At 37.0% G+C, this 20,344-nt stretch overlaps 1 protein-coding gene across 3 annotated transcripts in view; it reads right to left on the bottom strand.

Moving 5' to 3' along the window:
* Window positions 1–20,344, bottom strand: part of CFAP20DC (CFAP20 domain containing) — a 256,995-nt gene that overhangs the window by 165,975 nt on the left and 70,676 nt on the right. The gene's annotated exons all lie outside the window — the stretch shown is intronic.

Raw genomic sequence — 20,344 nt, 5'->3', positions numbered from 1 at the left:
GTCAACCCACAGTGATACCAAGGACACTGAATCTGAACATCTTTAATAGATTTAGACCACAGCTATGATCACAGAGATTAGGTTTGCTTCAAACTGATAGAGGCTCATTTTTATGTTCTGCTTCTTTTAGGTCTCAGAGGTAACAGAGCAGGCTTAAAATAGCCAAACCTGTTTCAGGGTGCTATACTTAAGTATTGATGCTTCCTTAAAAACTGTTTTTTTATTCTCAAATAATAGTGGTATTTACCCCATTTTTGAGCAACTCTGTCTGGGTGCACTAACTGCAAATTTTCTACAATTAGCAATTCCTCAAGAAGACATTTCATTCAAATATACTGCTACCAATATTTATAGTGCAATTAACTATAGTGTAAATAACACAGGCTTTTCCAGACCTCTCCCTTGCCTCCCCTTCCCACTTTTCTAATCTTATTAAAACTATCACTGAGCAATGTTAAAAAATAGGTACGATAAATATTAGGAGAAATGATTTCAGAATATTCCCCAGATCTAAAAATTCTACCCTACCTGCACTAAACAATACCATAAATTCATTTAAAAAGCAATAAAGCCTTTCAAGTCATTGTCAGAGTTAAGGTTTAAAATGTAAGTGTTAACACTACTGAGGTTTTACCCTTACAGAGATAAGAAAATTAGAATATCTGCCCTAAGGTACCATATTCAAAGTGGGATATACACTTGGAATGGAGGCAAAAAATATTAGATCACCTTTCATACCAACCTTTTAAAGTGTATTTATGTAACTTTCATTACATATATAGTACAGCAATATGTTTATATATATTTGAAATAATAAATGTATCCATATGGTTGGTTAGTGTGCTCAAACATTTTACCATAGGATTCAGGATCTAATATGTTTGTAAGGCACTGTCAAAAGGGCTGCTATTAACTCTCTTCAGTAGCAAGTACTGATTAAGAAATGAAAGACTATACATACAGCAATTTTGCAAAGAAAATGAGAACAAAAAATTCCCTTGAATCAAACAAAATGTTTGATTGCCATCAACCAAAAACTTATTTGAGACACCATTTTATTAAGATTTGCTTTGCTTGTAGGGATAAGACTATGTCATTTTTATTTGAAGAGGTATGGACCAAACTCCAAAGAGAGGACTATCTGAGTATACTCCCACTTCATCAACAGATGGAACAATAGGAACATTCATTCATTCATTCACTTTTTCAACCAATATTCCCTGAGCCAAGCCAACATCCTAGGTATACATTGGGGAATACAACAGTGAAAAAAATCAGGATCTCGACCTTCCTAGAGCTTCTGCTGCTGCTGCTAAGTCGCTTCAGTTGTGTCCGACTCTGTGCGACCCCACAGACGGCAGCCTACCAGGCTCCCCCGTCCCTGGGATTCTCCAGGCAAGAACACTGGAGTGGGTTGCCATTTCCTTCTCCAGTGTATGAAAGTGAAAGGTGAAAGTGAAGTCCCTCAGTCCTGTCCGACTCTTCGAGACCCCATGGACTGCAGCCTACCAGGCTCCTCCGCCCACGGGATTTTCCAGGCAAGAGCTTCTAGTCCAGTGGAAAAGGAAGGTAAAAAAAGTATAATGAGAAAAAACAAATGCAAGTTATCCCAAATGCAATGAAGGAGAAAAAAAAGAGACTGAACTAGAAAACATCAAGAAATAAACTACTTCAGACAGTAAAGTCAGCAGGGCTATTACTTAATACATAAGAGAGAGACATGAGATAGAAAGGAGAGGTAATAGACGAAATCATGCTGGGGCTTTATGCTAAGGTAAGGAGTTTATAATAATGTATTGTGCACAACAGGAGCCTACAAGAGGGTGAACATTCTACCATGCATGATGAACAGATATCATAAAGATAAACAGATATGGTCTCTATTTATTGGGGTAAGATTTGTATAACTGAAATGTACAGATTTTAGTGTTCAATCTTATTTATGTATATGTTTTGTGTGTTTATATATATATAAACTGAGTATTTTCTTGCATGTTATCGTAATGGTATCTTTTTATTTGGAAATAATCTCTAAGTTAGAGAAAAGTATCAAGAATAGAACACAGAAGACTCACATATGCTTTATCTAGATTAGCTTATTGCTTAATGATGAATTTTAATTAGCAGAAGTTTTTAATTTTCATGATGTCCAGTTGATCATTATTTATAGAGGTGCTTTCTGTCTTAAAAAATCCTCACCTACTCCAAAGTAGAAACAGAAAGTACTTTTCTGTTTCCTTTCACATCTTTATAGCTTCAGTTTCTACATTTAGCCTACGATTTATCTCACAGCAAGTTCTCTGTACTGTGTGAGGTACTGGGTATGGTTCTTTCCCTTCTGTATGTTTATCCAGCTGTGCTACCATCATTTATTAAAGACTTCTTCACTCACTGAAATGTCTTGGTGCTTTGCTGAAATTCAATCGAGTATAAATATGTATGTGTGTGTATTTCTGGACTCTTTACTCCATATTAATCCATTTGCTTCATTTACCCATTCTTACACCAATGTCACACCGCTTTCATTACTGTAGATTCACAGTAAGTCTTAAAACTAGGTAAAGAAACTCTTCAAGTTGGTTTTGTCTAAGATCTGTTTGGCCTTTGCTTTTCCATACAGATTTTAAGATCCTCTTATTTTCTGCTAAAAAAATAAAAGTTATTGAGAGTTTTAACTGGATTGTGTTGAATCTATTGATCAATTTAAGGAGAACTATATTGAGTCTTTCAATCTATTTGCATGATATCTCTCTCCGTTTATTTGGGCCTTGTTTAATTTGTTTCACAATGCTTTCAGTTCAGTTCAGTCACTCAGTCGTGTCTGACTCTTTGCGACCCCATGGACTGATGCACGCCAGGCCTCCCTGTTCATCACCAACTCCCAGAGCCTACTCAAACTCATGTCCATTGAGTCAGTGATGCCATCCAACCATTTCATCTCTGTCATCCCCTTCTCCTCCCGCCTTCAATCTTTCCCAGCATCAGGCTCTTTTCAAATGAGTCAGCTGTTTGCATCAGGTGGCCAAAGTATTGGAGTTTCAGCTTCAACATCAGTCCTTCCAATGAATCTTCAGGACTGATTTCCTTTAGGATGGACTGGGTGGATCTCCTTGCAGTCCAAGGGACTCTCAAGAGTTTTCTCCAACACTACAGTTCAAAAGCATCAATTTTTCGGTGCTCAGCTTTCTTTATGGTCCAACTCTCACATCCATACATGACTACTGGAAAAATCATAGCCTTGACTAAACGATCCTGTTGGCAAACTAATGCCTCTGCTTTTTAATATGCTGTCTAGGTTGGTCATAATCTTTCTTCCAAGGAGTAAGCGTCTTTTAATTTCATGGCTGCAATCACCATCTGGAGTGATTTTGGAGCCCAGAAAAATAAAGTCAGCCACGTTTCCCCATCTATTTGCCATGAAGTGATGGGACTGGATGCCATGATCTTAGTTTTCTGAATGTTGAGCTTTGAGCTTTAAGCCAACTTTTTCACTCTCCTCTTCCACTTTCATCAAGAGGCTCTTTAGTTCTTCTTTACTTTCTGCCATAAGGGTGGTGTCATCTGAGGTTATTGATATTTCTCCCGGCAATCTTGATTACAGCCTGTGCTCCTTCCAGCCCAGCGTTTCTCATGATGTACTCTGCATATAAGTAAAATAAGCAGGATAGTATATAGAAATACCATTGAGTTTTGTATATAGACCTTGTCTCCTATGACCTTATTTAATTCACTCATTAGTTTTAGTAGTGGTTTGCTAGGTCTCTGAGAATTTTCTACATATACAACCATGTCTTCAGTAAGTAAAGATTTCAACTTTTGTTTTTATCAATTTTTATACCTTTTATTTATTTTTTCTGGCATTACTGTCTTGGTTAGGATCTCCACAATATATGGAACAGAAGTGATGAGAGTATAAGATCTTGCCCTGTTCTTTATCATAAGGGGAAAATGTTCACTAAGTTTCTACTAAATATGATTTTAGATGCAGGTTTCTTTTATCAGAGAAACTTTTCTTCTATTTCTAGTTTTTTGAGACTTTTTAAATCATGAAAAGGTGTAGACTTTTGTAAAATGTTTTTTTCTGTATTGATAAACGATCCTATTATCTTTCTCCTTGATTCTGTCTATATGCTGAATTATGGTGATTGCTTTTCAAATGTGGAACCAACCTTATATTCTGGGTGTAAGTTTCAATTGTGCTAGCATTTCTGTTGAGGATTTTTACACTTATGTTCATGAGGGGCACTGGTACATAATTTTCTTAAAATATCTATGTCAGGTTTTGATAACAGAGTTTAATTCCAGAAAGTGATTTGGGAAGTGTTTCCTCCTCTATTATCTAAAAATGTTTATTTTAAAAAAATATAATTTATTTTAGTTGGAGGTTAATTACTTTACAATATTTTATTGCTTTTGCCATACATCAACATGTATCCGCCACAGGTATACACATGTTCCCCATCCTGAACCCTCCTCCTTCCTTCCTCCCCGTACCATCTCTCTGGGTCATCTCAGTGCACCAGCCCTGAGCATCCAGTATCATGCATCGAACCTGGACTGGCGATTCGTTTCATATATGATATTATACATGTTTCAATGCCATTTTCCCAAATCATCCAATCCTCACCCTCTCCCACAGAGTCCAAAAGACTGTTCTATACATCTGTGTCTCTTTCGCTGTCTCGCATACAGGGTTATTGTTACCATCTTTCTAAATTCCATATATATGCATTAGTATACTGTATTGGTGTTTTTCTTTCTGGCTTACTTCACTCTGTATAATCGGCTCCAGTTTCATCCACCTCATCAGAACTGATTCAAATGTATTCTTTTTAATGGCTGAGTAATACTCCATTGTGTATATGTACTGCAGCTTTCTTATCCATTCATCTTCTGATGGACATCTAGGTTGCTTCCATGTCCTGGCTATTATAAACAGTGCTGCGATGAACATTGGGGTACACGTGTCTCTTTCAATGCTGCTGATTATTCTTTAATGTTAAGTTGCTCAGTAGCTTCCAACTCTTTGCAACCCCATGGACCGAAGCTTGCTAGGCTCCTCTGTCCATGGAACTCTCCAGGAAAGAATACTGGAGTGGGTTGCCTTTTCCTTCTACAGGAGAACTTCCCAACCCAGGAATCAAACCCAGGTCTCTTGCATTACAGGCAGATTCTTTACCATCTGTGCCTGTAGTTTTCTTTCTAGGAAGATTAAGGTTATACTTCAATTTAATAGGTTTACAGGGCTACTAAGATCTCCAATTTTTCTTGTTTCAGTTTTGGTAAGTTGCAATTTTCATTTAAGATTGTTGACTTTATTATGATAAATTCCTTTTTTGTAAGATCAGTAGGATCTGTAGTGGTATCCCCTCTCATTCCTGACACTGGTAATTTGTGACTTCTCTCTTTTTAAGTACATCAATCTTGTTGTGGTTTACCAAGTCCATTTTTTTTAAAAGAAACAATTTTTGCTGTTGAAAAACTTTTCTTTCTTTTCAATTTTACTGCTTCCTGATCTTATTTTTATAATTTCTTTCCTTCTACTTATTTTGGATTTGTTCTTTTTTCCCATTAGCTTCCTAGGATGGAAAGTTAGATAATTAATTTTAGACCTTTCTCTTTTCTCATACAGGCATTTAAAATGACAAGCTTTCCTCTAAGCATTATCATAGCTGCATCCCACAAATTCTGATTATGTTGTATTGTAACTTTTATTCAGTTTGAAATATTTTCTAATTTCCATATGATTTTTTTCTTTGAATCTTGGATTACTTAGAAATGTGCTATTCAATTTCCAAACAGTACAGTATTTTTTCCCTTATATATTTAATTACTATTGATTTTTAATTTAATCCCACTGTGATCAGAAAACATACTTGATAAAATTTGCTTTTCATAAAAAAAAAAATACTAAGACACTGTATGACCCAACATAAGACTGGTGAATGGTCCATATGCATTTGAATTTAATGCTAACATTTAAAAATTTTAAACCATTAAAAACTATTTTCCCTTAAGTCTAGTCTATATTGATTTGTCATCTACTGCTTTTTTTTTTTTATAACATTTCTTCGTACTTCTGGGCAATTCTAGCACCTGAATCACAATTTTCCTCTACTGTCATCATTCTGGGTGACTTTAAAGAGAACAAGTTTTAATCTAAACCTAAACCTCTTCCACAATGACAACCAATATTTTTATTCCATTTAGTGACTTAGATGAACAGTCCTACTCTGTAGCCCAGCATCACTAATAACGACTCAACTTCAAGGTCTTCTATTCAAATTTTCCTCCCGATTCATTAATTAATTCAACTAACAGTCAGTCAATGCCTTAGAGGTATAGAACAAGGTACTAGAGATATGGAAGTAGCTAAGAGATGGAAATGTACTCTGGAGGGAGTGTGGGGAAAACAACTATTCTTAAGTAGCTGTTCTTAGCACATTCCACAGACGTTCTCTTATTAAGTCTCACATCAATTCTTCACTACAGGTAGTATATTCATCATCCATTTTGTAGGTGAGGAAACTAGATTTTAGACACTAAGACATCAAATTGATCTCTGCAGCTGCAGCTGACACCAGAGGTGGGTCCAGAGGACACATGATGGGACACCGGAGTGGGCTGCCACAATGACAATACCGGCACTCTCACTTCTACTTAAACATACTCCATTCTTTTGTATTTTCCATGCCTTTGCTTATGCATTTCCCTTGGAAAGTCCCTTCTCTTATTATGTCACCTGAACTATATTCATCCATCACAGTTTGGGTTAGATATGCCACCTACTCCTTGAAAACATCTTGGATCTCCAAATTAAAAATAATCACTTTTATTTTCTTACTTCCTACAGCATGTTTTCAACCTTATAACTGAACTTTTTCCACCCCTCCTTGGTGCTCTTAGGTCAGTAACTATAGTCAACTTTATGAGTCGTCATGTCCAAAGAAAAGGCAATGCCAAAGAATGCTCAAACTACCACACAATTGCACTCATCTCACACGCTAGTAAAATAATGCTCAAAATTCTCCAAGCCAGGCTTCAGCAATACGTGAACCGTGAATTTCCAGACGTTCAAGCTGGTTTTAGAAAAGGCAGAGGAACCAGAGATCAAATTTCCAACGTCTGCTGGATCATCAAAAAAGCAAGAGAGTTCCAGAAAAACATCTATTTCTGCTTTATTGACTATGCCAAAGCCTTTGACTGTGTGGATCACAATAAGCTGTGGAAAATTCTGAAAGAGATGGGAATACCAGACCATCTGACCTGCCTCTTGAGAAACCTGTATGCAGGTCAGGAAGCAACAGTTAGAACTGGACATGGAATAACAGACTGGCTTCAAATAGGAAAAAGAGTACGTCAAGGCTGTATATTGTCACCCTGCTTATTTAACTTCTATGCAGAGTACATGATGAGAAACACTGGGATGGAATCAAGATTGCCAGGAGAAATATCAATAACCTCAGATATGCAGATGACATGCATCAATTTCTCTTATGGCAGAAAGTGAAGAGGAACTAAAGGGCCTCTTGATGAAAGTGAAAGAGGAGAGTGAAAAAGTTGGCTTAAAGCTCAACATTCAGAAAACTAAGATCATGGCATCCAGTGCCATCACTTCATGGGAAATAGACGGGGAAACAGTGGAAACAGTGTCAGACTTTATTTTTGGGGGCTCCAAAATCACTGCAGATGGTGACTGCAGCCATGAAATTAAAAGACGCTTACTCCTTGGAAGGAAAGTTATGACCAACCTAGACAGCATATTGAAAAGCAGAGACATTACTTTGTCCACAAAGGTCCGTCTAGTCAAGGCTATGGCTTTTCCAGTGGTCTTGTATGGATGTGAAAGTTGGACTATAAGGAAAGCTGAGCGCTGAAGAATTAATGCTTTTGAACTGTGGTGTTGGAGAAGACTCTTGAGAGTCCCTTGGACTGCAAGGAGATCAGCCAGTCCAACCTAAAGGAGATCAGTCCTGGGTGTTTACTGGTATGACTGACGCTGAAGCTGAAACTCCAATACTCTGGCCACGTGATGTGAAGAGCTGACTCATTTGAAAAGACCCTGATGCTGGGAAAGATTGAGGGCAGGAGGAGAAGGGGACGACAGAGGATGAGATGGTTGGATGGCATCACCGACTCAATGGACATGGGTTTGGGTGGAGTCCGGGAGTTGGTGATGGACAGGGAGGCCTGGTGTGCTGTGGTTTATAGGGTTGCAATGAGTCAGACATGACTGAGCGACTGAACTGAACTGAAAATGTGGTCTCATATATCTCAGTTTTACAACTTGCTAGTAATATTTTAATTGAGTTTAAAAGGGTTTAGAATTTGGTATTCCAATTTCCGTATTACAGTTTCAAGCAATCTCTCCTTCTAAATTCCACAAAGTAGTCTGAATTTGTATGCATAAGCACAAGAGAAGTTGAATTTCTGCAATTTGGATGAAGAAAAAATTGTTAAAAATTCATCAGTGTTGTCATCTTGAGTTGGAAACATAGTTTGCAAGTACTGACATTTTTGCTTTTTTAGCAATAGTCATTATATTAGACTAATCATTAACAAGTAGGGAAATAGGCCATGAAGATTAAGAGCAATAATTCTGAAGCCAGATGTTTTGGGTTCAAATTTTGGCTTCACCATTTTTAGCTGTGTGACACTGGGCAGCTTAGTTACCCTTTTGTGCATTAGTTTCCTCAGCAGTAAAATATGGAATACTAACAGTACTCACAGGATTGTTGTGAGGAGTGCATAAGTAAAATACATAAAATGTTCAGACCAGTGCCTGGCACAGAAATAACTCTACCTAGGTACTAACCACTATCTCCTTTAATATTGTTATAACTAAAATCTGACTGGCCTATACGTGACCACATTATCCTCTACTGATGTGCCAACCTCCAAACTGAAAGTGGGAATGGGCAGGGTTGTCAGCCATGACATCCTTCATCCTGCCGCTTTGAGTCTTGGTGAAAAAATATGGGTGTCACTGTAGGTTGCTAACTACAATCTGTCTCTTCTATTGGCCTGAGAGGTCCCTGAGGACTGAGACCATATCCTGGTTATCAAAGCATCTCACAGAGCTTGGCTGAGAGTTTTGTAGTAAACTGGGAAACAGATGCTGAACTGTCTTTGTTGAAACCCTACTGGAATCATATATTTGCCTATCTATTTATTATGCACCTGTGTGTGTGTGTGCTTAGTCACTCAGTTGTGTCTGACTCTTTGTGATCCCATGAACTGCAGTCCACCAGACTCCTCTGTCCATGAGGATTCTCCAGGCAAGAATACTGGAGTGGTAGCCATGCCCTCCTCCAGGGGATCTTCCCAACCCAGGGATCAAACCCAAGACTCCTGCATTGCAGGTGGATTCTTTACCACCTGAGTCACCAGGGGAGCCCTTTTTATGCACCTACTTAGTGTCAAGTCTGGAAGGAAATACTGGGGATGTCATAGTGAATCAAACAAAGTCCCTGCCTTCATGAGGCGTATGTGTTAATCGAAGAAGACATCAGTAATAAACAAGAAGCAAGTGAACAATGAGACATATAATGCGTCAGCTCTCAATAAGGACTATAAATAAAAGTAAAGCACAACAAGCTGATGGAGATGGGGTAAAAAGTATTATTTCAGATGAGGTAGTCAGGGATGGCTTCCCAGAGAAGGTGCCACTTCTGCAAGAGTTGAGTGAAATCAAAGTTAGAACCTGACAGATTCCAGACAGAATATTTCTGAAGACTATGTAGAAATATATTCCTTTCTATAGCAGGTCTTTTAACATAACCCAATATATATATTAAGAAAAGTTAGCCCCCTGGGCTAACAAAGCTTGATAAGAACCACAAGATGGGTGCATGGCATGACTTTACCCTTATGGAGGTCAGGTTTGGTTTGCACAAAACAGTTCTCAGTTAAATCTATTTTGACTGATTTCTAGAAGAAATCCTAAATGATCATGTGCCCTGCTTAGGACAGAGGTATTAGGACTAAGCCACTCAAATGATGATGAGGTTTTATTCCACTGTCTTTGCAAAAATAAATATGTAAAACTTCTCTATCTCATAATCAAGAATAGTTGGTTTTGAAGGGAAAACAAAATCATGTGCTAAGCTTAAATGGTTCTGAAAGTAAGCTGAATTGCTACTTAAAAAAATTAAAATTAGTCATTCATGAGAGAGAGTATAAATGCATATGTGTGATGACTTAAAAGCTTCATTACGCTTATGTGCTTTTTTGGGGACAATTTAGTTGCTAAGGAAGGCTGCTTGTAAAACATCTCTTCACTTGTAATACAGGCTTGGTTTTCACCATCTAAAACCTCCTGTGACTTAACAAAGCAGAAAAAGACAAGCAATACTTGCATCACTCCTCTTGCACTTAAATACACATTTGTTTCTGTTGTTTTTTTTTAAGTACGAGTTAATACATTTCTTACATCTGTAAGTGAGCATTGATAGCTAAGGGTCAGCAATGTGATATAAAAAGTAATGACACCACATTAAGAAAAAACAGGGTAGTCAACGGGAAAATCAACCTCATTTATTATAATATTTTAGTGATCAGCAGGTATGTAACTCTCTCAGCTATGGTCATTAACAACATTCATTTCAAACTTAACATCTATATTTGCAAGCCATTTGAAAGTAAAATTACTTTTTAATTGAATTTTCAATGCACTTTTATATCTTCATCTTGATTGACAATTTTTTTTTCACAATGGCAATTTCAGTGAGTATCTGAGTAAATAGTAGCAACCTTCCAAAAGCATAGATACCCTCATCTATTCAGGTTACCTAGTCACTTTTCTTCTGTATATATACAGTCATTTACAATCACTTGTGAATGTTCACTTCAGGTCAGAATGAACTTGCAAAACTGATGTCAGACTTCTAATGACTTAATTAATTTATTAGAATCATTCATTTTTAAAGGTAAAATGCTATTTTTCCTGTTGTGAACTAAAAAGGACAAAATTGAAATGTACATCTTTAGTGATGCTATCAAATAACTCTAGGTATAATTACTTTTTATAATTAAACAGTACATTTAAATATGTGCAATGATGTTTAGGTACATAGCTGATAAAGCTGTATTCTGAAGTTTAAAGTTTTATAGAAGGTGGTTTCATGTATAAGGTCTCCCTTACACATTCATTCCTAGGCTTCACAATCATCAAAAGGGAGTTTTATTTCATTAGCTTTCCTTGGATCACTTCTGCTAAAGTTTAAATTCATTAAGGATTCTTTTGTCCTTAATGAAGAGGAGTAATTCTGCCCCTAATATGCTTTCATGTTCTATTTAAAGCACAATATAGCTCTCTTTATTGTTAACATTTATTATAATAAATATTTCACATATGATTTTAAACTAATAACACAGACTCTTTGAATGTCACTTGATTCCCTTTTTAAAAATACCTTTATTGAGGTATAATTTACATGTGCTAAAATTCACCATTTTTAGTGTACACATTTAGAATATTTAAGGAGCTATGCAACCATCATCAGAATTCAGCTGTTGAACATTCTCATCACCAAAGATCCCTCAAGACTGTCTGCAGTCAAACCTCATTCTCACCTACTATCACTAATTTGATTTTGGTCTCCAAACATTTGCCTTTTCTGGATATTTCATACAGATGGAATGAAAATATACAAAATCTTTTGCATCTGACTTATTTTGCATAATTTTTTTCAGGATTCATCCAAATTGTATCATGTATTATTACTTTTTATTGCAGAATAGTATTCCAATGTATGGATAAGTCACGTTTTGTTTATCCATTCACCAGCTGAGTTGGTGGATCTATACACTGTCTTTAGTTTAGCTAATTTAAATACCACATACTAAAAACATTCATGTTTAACTCTGTGTGTGGACATAATGTTTTCATGTTCTTACATACATAATCAGGAAGACAGTCGCTGCGGTGGATATAAGGTGTTATTTCACTGTGGCTTTAATTTGTATTTTCCTAATGACAAATGACTTCCCTGGTGGCTCAGATGGTAATTCATCTGCCTACATTGTGGGAGACCCAGGTTTGATCCCTTAGTCAGGAAGATTCCCCTGGAGAAGGAAATAGCAACCCACTCCAGTACTCTTGTCTGGAAAAATCCCATGGACGGAGGAGCCTGGCAGGCTGCAGTCCATGGGGTCACAAAGAGTCGGACATGACTGAGCGACATCACTTCAATGACAAATGATGTTGAGAATATTATCATGTGTTTTTAGCCATGCTTCCCTATCTCTTTTATAAACTGCCTATTCAAATCTTTTACCAAGTTTTAAATTGGCTGATGTTTTTGCATTAATAACCAATTGGTCATTTTTATATTCTGGGTATAAGAATCTAATCACATGAATGATTTGTAAATGTTTTCACGTATCTGTGGCTTGTCTTCATTTATATAATAGTGGGTTTTTTTGAAAGGCAAACTCTAAAATTTTTATGAAGTCCAACTTATCATTTTTTTCTTAACTTAATGACTGTTTGTCATACTTAAAAACGGAGAAGCTAATGGCAACCCACTCCAGTACTCTTGCCTGGAAAATCCCACGGACGGGGAAGCCTGGTAGGCTGCAGTCCATGGGGTCGCTAAGAGTCGGACATGACTGAGTGATTTCACTTTCACTGTTCGCTTTCATGCATTGGAGAAGGAAATGGCAACCCACTGCAGTGTTAATGCCTGGAGAATCCCAGGGACGGGAAAGCCTGGTGGGCTGCCGTCTATGGGGTCACACAGAGGCAGACACGACTGAAGCGACTTTGCAGCAGCAGCAGCAACAGCACACCTAAAAAAGGCTTTGCCTTTGCAGAAACCCAAAGGTCATGGAGATATTTTACAACTTTAACTCTTACATTTAGGTCTACAATCCATTTTGAATTAATTTTTATATACTGTGTGAGGTAAGGCTCTAAATTAATTTTTTCCATGTGGATATCCAAATGTCCTAGCACCATTTGTTAAAAGAATATTCTTTTACCCACTGAATTACCTCAATTACAATACTTTGTAAACAAAACAAAACAAAAACAAGTGATAACAAATGAAGGTTTATTTCTTGATTCTGTTAGCTGCTTCGTTATTTTCATCATGCTATTATCATATTGCCTTAACTGCTATAGCTTTACAGTAAATTTTGAGTTAAGTGTGAATGTTCCATGTTTGTTCTTCTTTTACAAAACTGTTTTCTTATACTTTTGAAATCCCATATAAACTTTAGGATAAGGTCATCACTTTCTACAAAACACAACCACCCATCTGCTGGTGAATCTTTGGAGCAATTTGGGGAAAATTATCAAGAATATGGAATCTTTTAATAAAATGGCTCTCCATTTACTTATATCTTTAATTTCTCTCAGCAACACTTTTTAATTTCAGTACACCAATCTTATACTAAATTTGTTGAAGTATTCCTAAACTTCTCATTCTCTTTGATGTTACTGCAGAATTGTTTTCTTAATTCATCTTCAGGTTGTTCTTTGTTAGTATACAGAAATACAACTGATTTTTGTATATTGATTTTCATACTCCTCAACCTCAATGAACTCATTACTTTTCTGCAGACAGTCATATTGTTTGTGATTAAAGACAGTCTTGCCTTTTCCTTTCCAGTATGAATGCCTTACATTATTTACATATTTTTCTTGCTTTATTGCATTGACTAGAATCTCTAATATAATGATGAACAGAAATCGTGAAAGAAAACAGCCATGTTTTGTTTCTAATCATAGGGAGAAAGCATTCAATCTTTCCTCAGTAAGTATAATAAGCTATGTGATATATGTTTTTCACAGATAGCTTTTAACAAGCGGAGGAAATTCTCTTCTTATTCTAATTTATAAAAATGGATCAACAGTGTAAATTTAAGGACAAAGATAGTATGGCACCTAAAACACAAGCAACAAGGGAAAAACAGATGTACTGAGTTTCTTTTTTGTAAAAAATTTGTCCTACAAAGGACACTATAAGAAAGAATGAAAGAAAATTTTTACAAACCATATATCTGATAGGGTCTAGCGTCTGAAATGTATAAAGAACTCATACAAATCAATAATAAGAAGTAATCCAATTAAAGAATGAGCAAAGGATCTGAGTAGACATTTCTCTGAAGAAAATTAAAAATGACCAATAAGCAAATGAAAACATGCTCAACATTATTAACCAGTAGGGAAATAAAAATCAAAACCATGAGATACTGGGACTTCTCTGGTGGTCCAGTGGCTAGTCACTAAGTCCTGTCCGACTCAATGTGATCCCGTGGACTGTAGCCTGCCAGGCCCCTTTGTCTATGGGATTTCCCAGGTAAGAATACTGGAGTGCTTGGCCATTTCCTTCTCAGGGCATCTTCCCAACTCAGGAATCCAACCTGTGTCTCCTGCTTGGCAGGTGGGAAGGATTCTTTACCACTGAGTCACCTGGGGAGCCCCCATGAATTATACTAAAACCCACTAAATCATATACTTTGAAAGGGAGACTTTCAGGGTATGTGAATTACATTCCATGAGAAAGAAAGCTGTTACTAGTTCAATGACTTATTGGTGATGGGACTTTTGAAAAATGAAAATTTAGGAGAAAAGTATAGAAATAGTATTTCTATTCCATTAGTATAAAACACACAATTTAATTGGTGAAGCTCTTGTGCTCCTACATTCATTCAGTGACTTACAGTCATTGTTGGGGTTTGAATTGTGTCCCCCAGAAGGTATGTTCAAGTCCTAATTACTGACACCTGTGATTGTGACCTTATCTGAAAATAGGATCTTTGTGTATGTAATCAAATTAAGATAAAGTCATGTTAAATTAGTATGGGTTGTAATCCAATGATTGATGTCCTTAAAAAGGTGGGAAATTTGAACAAAGACAGGAAAAGGATGGAGGCAGAAACTGGAGTGATGCATCTATAAACCAAAAAATGCCAAAAAGTCTGATGGTAACTGCCAGGAACTAGGAGAGCAAGGCATGCAGATTCTTCTCCGTGGTTTCAGAAGGAAACAATCCTGCTGACGTCTTGATTTGGGACTTTCAGCTGTGAGATGACAAATTTCTATTGTGTTAAGCCATCCAGCTTGTGGAAATCTGTTACAGGAGATTTAGGAAACTACTACAGCAATAGTTACATATTTATTATTAAAGACAAAGGGCTATAGGAATTGAGTCAAACTCTTGGAGTCCCAACTCCTTTACATATAAACTAGGGATAATTACATCTGTCCATTCATCTGCTGAGAGAAAACAACATGAAATGATTTACAAATTTAGAATATTACTCCTCCAGGTGTACACTTTTAATTGATTTGTCAGCTCTAATGTATTGTCTCTTTCCCTTTCTTTAAGATCTTCTGTTTTCAACCAACATTCACCTTCCTTAGAGAAACTGCAGTTTGGGTATGCATTATCTACTTAATCATCTCTAACATAAAAGTGAGAATTAATATTATGGAACTCTTACATCACGTACTCTCCCAACCTCCCCCCGTCCCACTGCTAAAACACGCCGCCATAAATTGCCAATGAACTCATGTGTAGTTTAGGAAATACACCACCAAGCACTGTAACCTTTTGTTTGTACATAGGTTTACAAAGAGTCAGTCAATTCATTGGAAAAGACCCTGATGCTGGGAAAGATTGAAGGCAAAAGGAGAAGAGGGCAGCAGAGGATGAGATGGTTAGATGGCATCACCGACTAAATGGACAAGAATCTGAGCAAACTCCAGGAGATAAAGGACAGGGAAGCGTGGCATGCTGCAGTTAGTGAGGCCACAAGAGTCGGACATGACTTAGCGATTGAACAACACCAACAAGGGCATTATTTGTTCCAGTTAATTGCTTATTCTGTTGAACTGAATAGTACTATCATAAATGATTACTTCCTGAAGACTTCAATAAAGAAGATATTTGACATTAAAATTAGTACGGTTTTCACAAATTACAGATCAGTTAGGATGCTCAATTATCAATATAAAACACTATACAAACTATTACTATTATAGATTTCCAGTAACTGACAGTCTTGAAAATCTAAAAGAAATTGCTGTAAGTTGTCACTCAGTGAAAATCTGACTGTCCAACAAGAGGGTGGGGGATATCCCCTAAGTATCTTTGAACACCTCCAACATTCATTCTTTAGATTTTTCTCCCCCTCCTCACCTCTGCTTTCTTAAATGTGTCATTACAGGTATAGAAGACTTTGACTCTTTAGGTAATATATACTTCTCCAGTTCTATTTTCAGTTCAGTTCAGTCGCTCAGTCATGTCTGACTCTTTGCGACCCCATGAACCGCAGCACACCAGGCCTCCCTGTTCATCACCAACTCCCCCAGTTCTATTTACTACATGAAAATCTCACATATCTTTTAAATGGAGGCAATTTCCCAAGCACATAAAGATACACTTAAATGGGTGTTAATTATAACACTAATAGAAAAATGAAGATATGGGGAAAATTTAGAGGTCCATCACAAGAGGATAAATATACTACGCTATACCCATGCAATGATACATATGATAGCTAAAAAAGAATAAGATTAATATACAGTATTATACAAAGATTTCCAAGACAGATAAAGTAGAAAGCCCTAGTGTCAAAATACCACTCAGTCCTGTCTGACTCTTTGCGACCCCATGGACTATACAGTCCATGGAATTCTCCAGGCCAGGATACTGGAGTGGGTGGCCTTTCCCTTCTCCAGGGGATCTTCCCAACCCAGGGATCAAACCCAGGTCTCCTGCGTTGCAAGTGGATTCTTTACCAGTTGAAACACAAGGAAAGCCCAAGAATACTGGAGTGAGTAGCCTATCCCTTCTCCAGTGCATCTTTCCAATACAGGAATCGAACCAGGGTCTCCTGCATTGCAGGTGGAATCTTTACCAACTGAGCTATGAGGGAAACTCAAAATACCACACCAATTCCCAAAGAATATAAATGGTATGATTCTATTTGTGGAAAAAATAATGGATGCATCATACAGACAGACAATCTCTGAAGGTACTCACAAAAAAACTATTAAAAAAAGTTACCTTTGGAGAATGATTCTCCAAATTTTCTTATTATATGCATATAATTTATGCCCTGACCTGCCTCTTGAGAAACAGTGATTAGTGGTTAACTATCTGAAATAAAATAAATATTCTATGCAAGCAGTAATAAAAAAAAAGGTTAAAAATGCTTTACTTCTGGGTACTTCAAAAAAGACATTAAGCAACATTTTACAAGTATCACAAGGGAACTGTCGCTAGGGTTGTTCTGCTAGGCCCAGACTAGTGTGGGGAATCAATAGACTATCCTTCGAAGTAAGAGCATAACAATTTACTTATAGTGGTTTATTGAGTGCTTAGTTCAATAAGAGTGGACATTTTGTCAATACCATTCTAATGGATGCTATAGATGACAGTTCAGTGCTATAATATAAAAGCTAGAAGGCCATATAATAAAATCTATATGCCCCTGGAGTCAAGGGATGATCACTTGCAGAAGACCTAAAGAAAAACACCAAGACATCTCTCTGTGCAGGGCCTGATGGTTGCTCTGAAGTAAAAAAGCAAACAGATTTGGTTATTATGGATTGCATTAGTGGTAACACATTGGTGCCATTTTAACACTTTCTTTTATCTTAAAAAATTCTAGTAAATGAAAGGTGAAATTAGAAAGCTTTCCTTCATTTAAATTAGGCTAGAAGCTTATCATTGTAAACACATTTCTCAATTAAGTTAGACAGTATGCAGAATTCACCACCTGAGCATAATCTTGTTGGTTAGAAATAAGAGCTTGAGATGAGGAGAGAAATTAACTCATTCAGTTCTCTGGTCAACTGACAAGTTTCTAGCACAAGACTAAAGTGGATACATGAGATGTTAATGTATGTGTGCCAATGTTCACAGCAGGAGTAAAGCAGTGTTCCTAGAAGGTAAAAGACTACTGCTCTTTTAAAAAATACAACCAATTAGATATTGTTTATTTTGTAAGGAGAAGTATAAACACAGAATTTTCATATTTTACTTCTGAAGCATTCATCACTTTCATTCTTTTTTCTCTAAAACTGATTTTCATATTATTTTAGTAATATTTGAGAGGAACTAACATGTGCATTCAAACAGCCCCTGAAGACTTTCAATCAGGGAGCTCTTGGGTTTTCTGAGTTTTTTTTTTTTTTTTTTTTTTAACATTTTTTACCTTGGTGACTATTTCCACTCCTATGTCTGGTTCTAAATGTTATCCCTATGTTGGCAATTCAATCTACATTTCTAGCCCTGACTCATTTCCTGAACTCCAAACTGCCTGCTTGAATCTTTTCCTACATATTTCACAGACATTTCAAATGGACCTTATTAAGAAAAGAGCCCAAATTTCCCATCCTCACCACTCCCTAGAAGCTCAAACCAGAAAGTTAAGAGTCACCCTTGATTCAGAGTTCCTCCCTGCAAGTCTATCAGTTCTGTACTGAATCTATTTGTTTCTCTATCTTCTATCACTCTAGCTCAAGCACCATTGTTCCTTGCCCACAAAACCTCCCAACTGGCTTCCTGATTCCATTCTCATCCTCCCTTCCAGTATCCTCAAGAGCAGCCAGAATGACCATCTTATAGGAGGATCAATTATCCCACCATATTTCAGTGGACTCATGCTTCTCTGAGAAAAAAGAAATAAATTCCTAGCTCATAATGTCTATAAATTACCCACCCTTCTTTACTCATCAGGCCTCATTCTCTATGATCAGGGACCTCAAAGGGAACAGAGTTCATACCACATGGTTCAAATGGACAGGTGATTACTAAATGATTCCTTACAGAGGTATGGGCAGGGCTGAAGAAAGAATGTACAGTTAGACATGGAAAAATAACAACAGTGGGCAGCCATTACTGTTCCTAGGTCTGCAGGGGAAACGGGAAGACTGGAGCCAGAGCAACTGCATCTTCATAGGTGGGGGCATCAGCAGGAAGAAAGGAAAGAAGTACACTGCCTTTTCTCCTCCTGTCTGCTGATCTTCAGATGCTACTTTCTGTTGCTTGGGATATCTTGAGGTCAAAGGAGCCTGGGTGATTAGTACAGTGTGATGTGGGAGAACAGGGGGGATCTAACTCCCAGGACACACCGCACATGCTAGAAGGCAGTGCACATATCTGGAGGGGTGGAATATTAATCAGCATACGTGCCTATCTCATTCATAAATATCCGTCCTCCTTACTGCTCTCTAGACTTCATACTTGGTGTGTGCATTTAACAGGAATTTGCACAGGTTTTTTCTTTCTACAGGTACCCTCCCTCTTCCTCTTGATATGGCTAGCTCTTCATCCTCCTTTAAGTCTCAAATATCTTTATCACCCTATCAAGAAGCAGGTACCTCCTTCTTCTCCTTGGAATACAAGGGCGGTGGTGATGTGTCTAGCAGATACCTGGCAACTAGTAGGTACTCAGTAAATACTAACTGAGTGAATGGTGGCCAAATTTATATAGCAAAATCTTCAGACTGTGTCTAGCGACAACAGGTTTATAGAAATATCTGCATGAATTCTAAACTGAGGCAGCATTTAGAAAAAGCTACTTAATCTTTATTTTTCTATGTGCCATGATTTTAGCCAAAAAAAAGAAGATTTGTGTAAAGTAAAAATCTACCATGATAGGTGCTCAATTTCTTATTCACTTAAAAAGAGAATGTCTATTATGGCACCAACGGTCTAAAAGAAAATAATTGAATCATTTAAAAGCAAGGTTTATACTCATTTCTTTTACTGCTGTTTCTATAGCAATAGCATAAAATCACCTGTTTTGGTCTGTTATGTTCTTGGTACTAGAATATTAGTCATTTCAACATCTTTTTCTTTTAATTGAAGGGAACAAAGGAACAGGGAGTAGTTTTAAATGTAGGAACATTTGTAGGTAACATTTTTTTAGATGCACTAAGTTGGCAACTGCAAAGCACAATCTACAGTGGTGACAACACTTCCGTATTATTGTATATTTAAACATTCAAGTGCTTCTCTTACCTCCTCTGAAAGAGCAGCATCAGCTGATCCTAAATTTCAGAGCATTGTAACCTTCATTATGAATGACAAGGGCCTATTTGCTTTTGCAGAAGCAATCTGTAAAGAGTAACCTTTGGCTTCACTTATACAGCATTTTATTTTTAAAGGCAACTGCATTTATAATGGGTAATCTCCACTTCAGATTCACTCAACCAAGTGCCCCATAACATCTAAGCAGTTAACTGAGATTAAAAGTAATTTTGACTCTTGGCAGCAGAGGGTAAGTCAGGAAATACTCTAATTCCAGAAGGAGGTGAAAGTGGAAGTAAAACTAGGAGAGGAAAAAGAGGAGGGTCAAGGAAAAATGGAGGGCTAAAAAC

This window comes from Capricornis sumatraensis, chromosome 10, assembly GCF_032405125.1.
Source record: "Capricornis sumatraensis isolate serow.1 chromosome 10, serow.2, whole genome shotgun sequence".
Lineage (NCBI taxonomy): Eukaryota > Metazoa > Chordata > Mammalia > Artiodactyla > Bovidae > Capricornis > Capricornis sumatraensis.
Note: the sequence above shows the minus strand (reverse complement) of the source record. Positions and strands in the feature narration are given on the sequence as shown.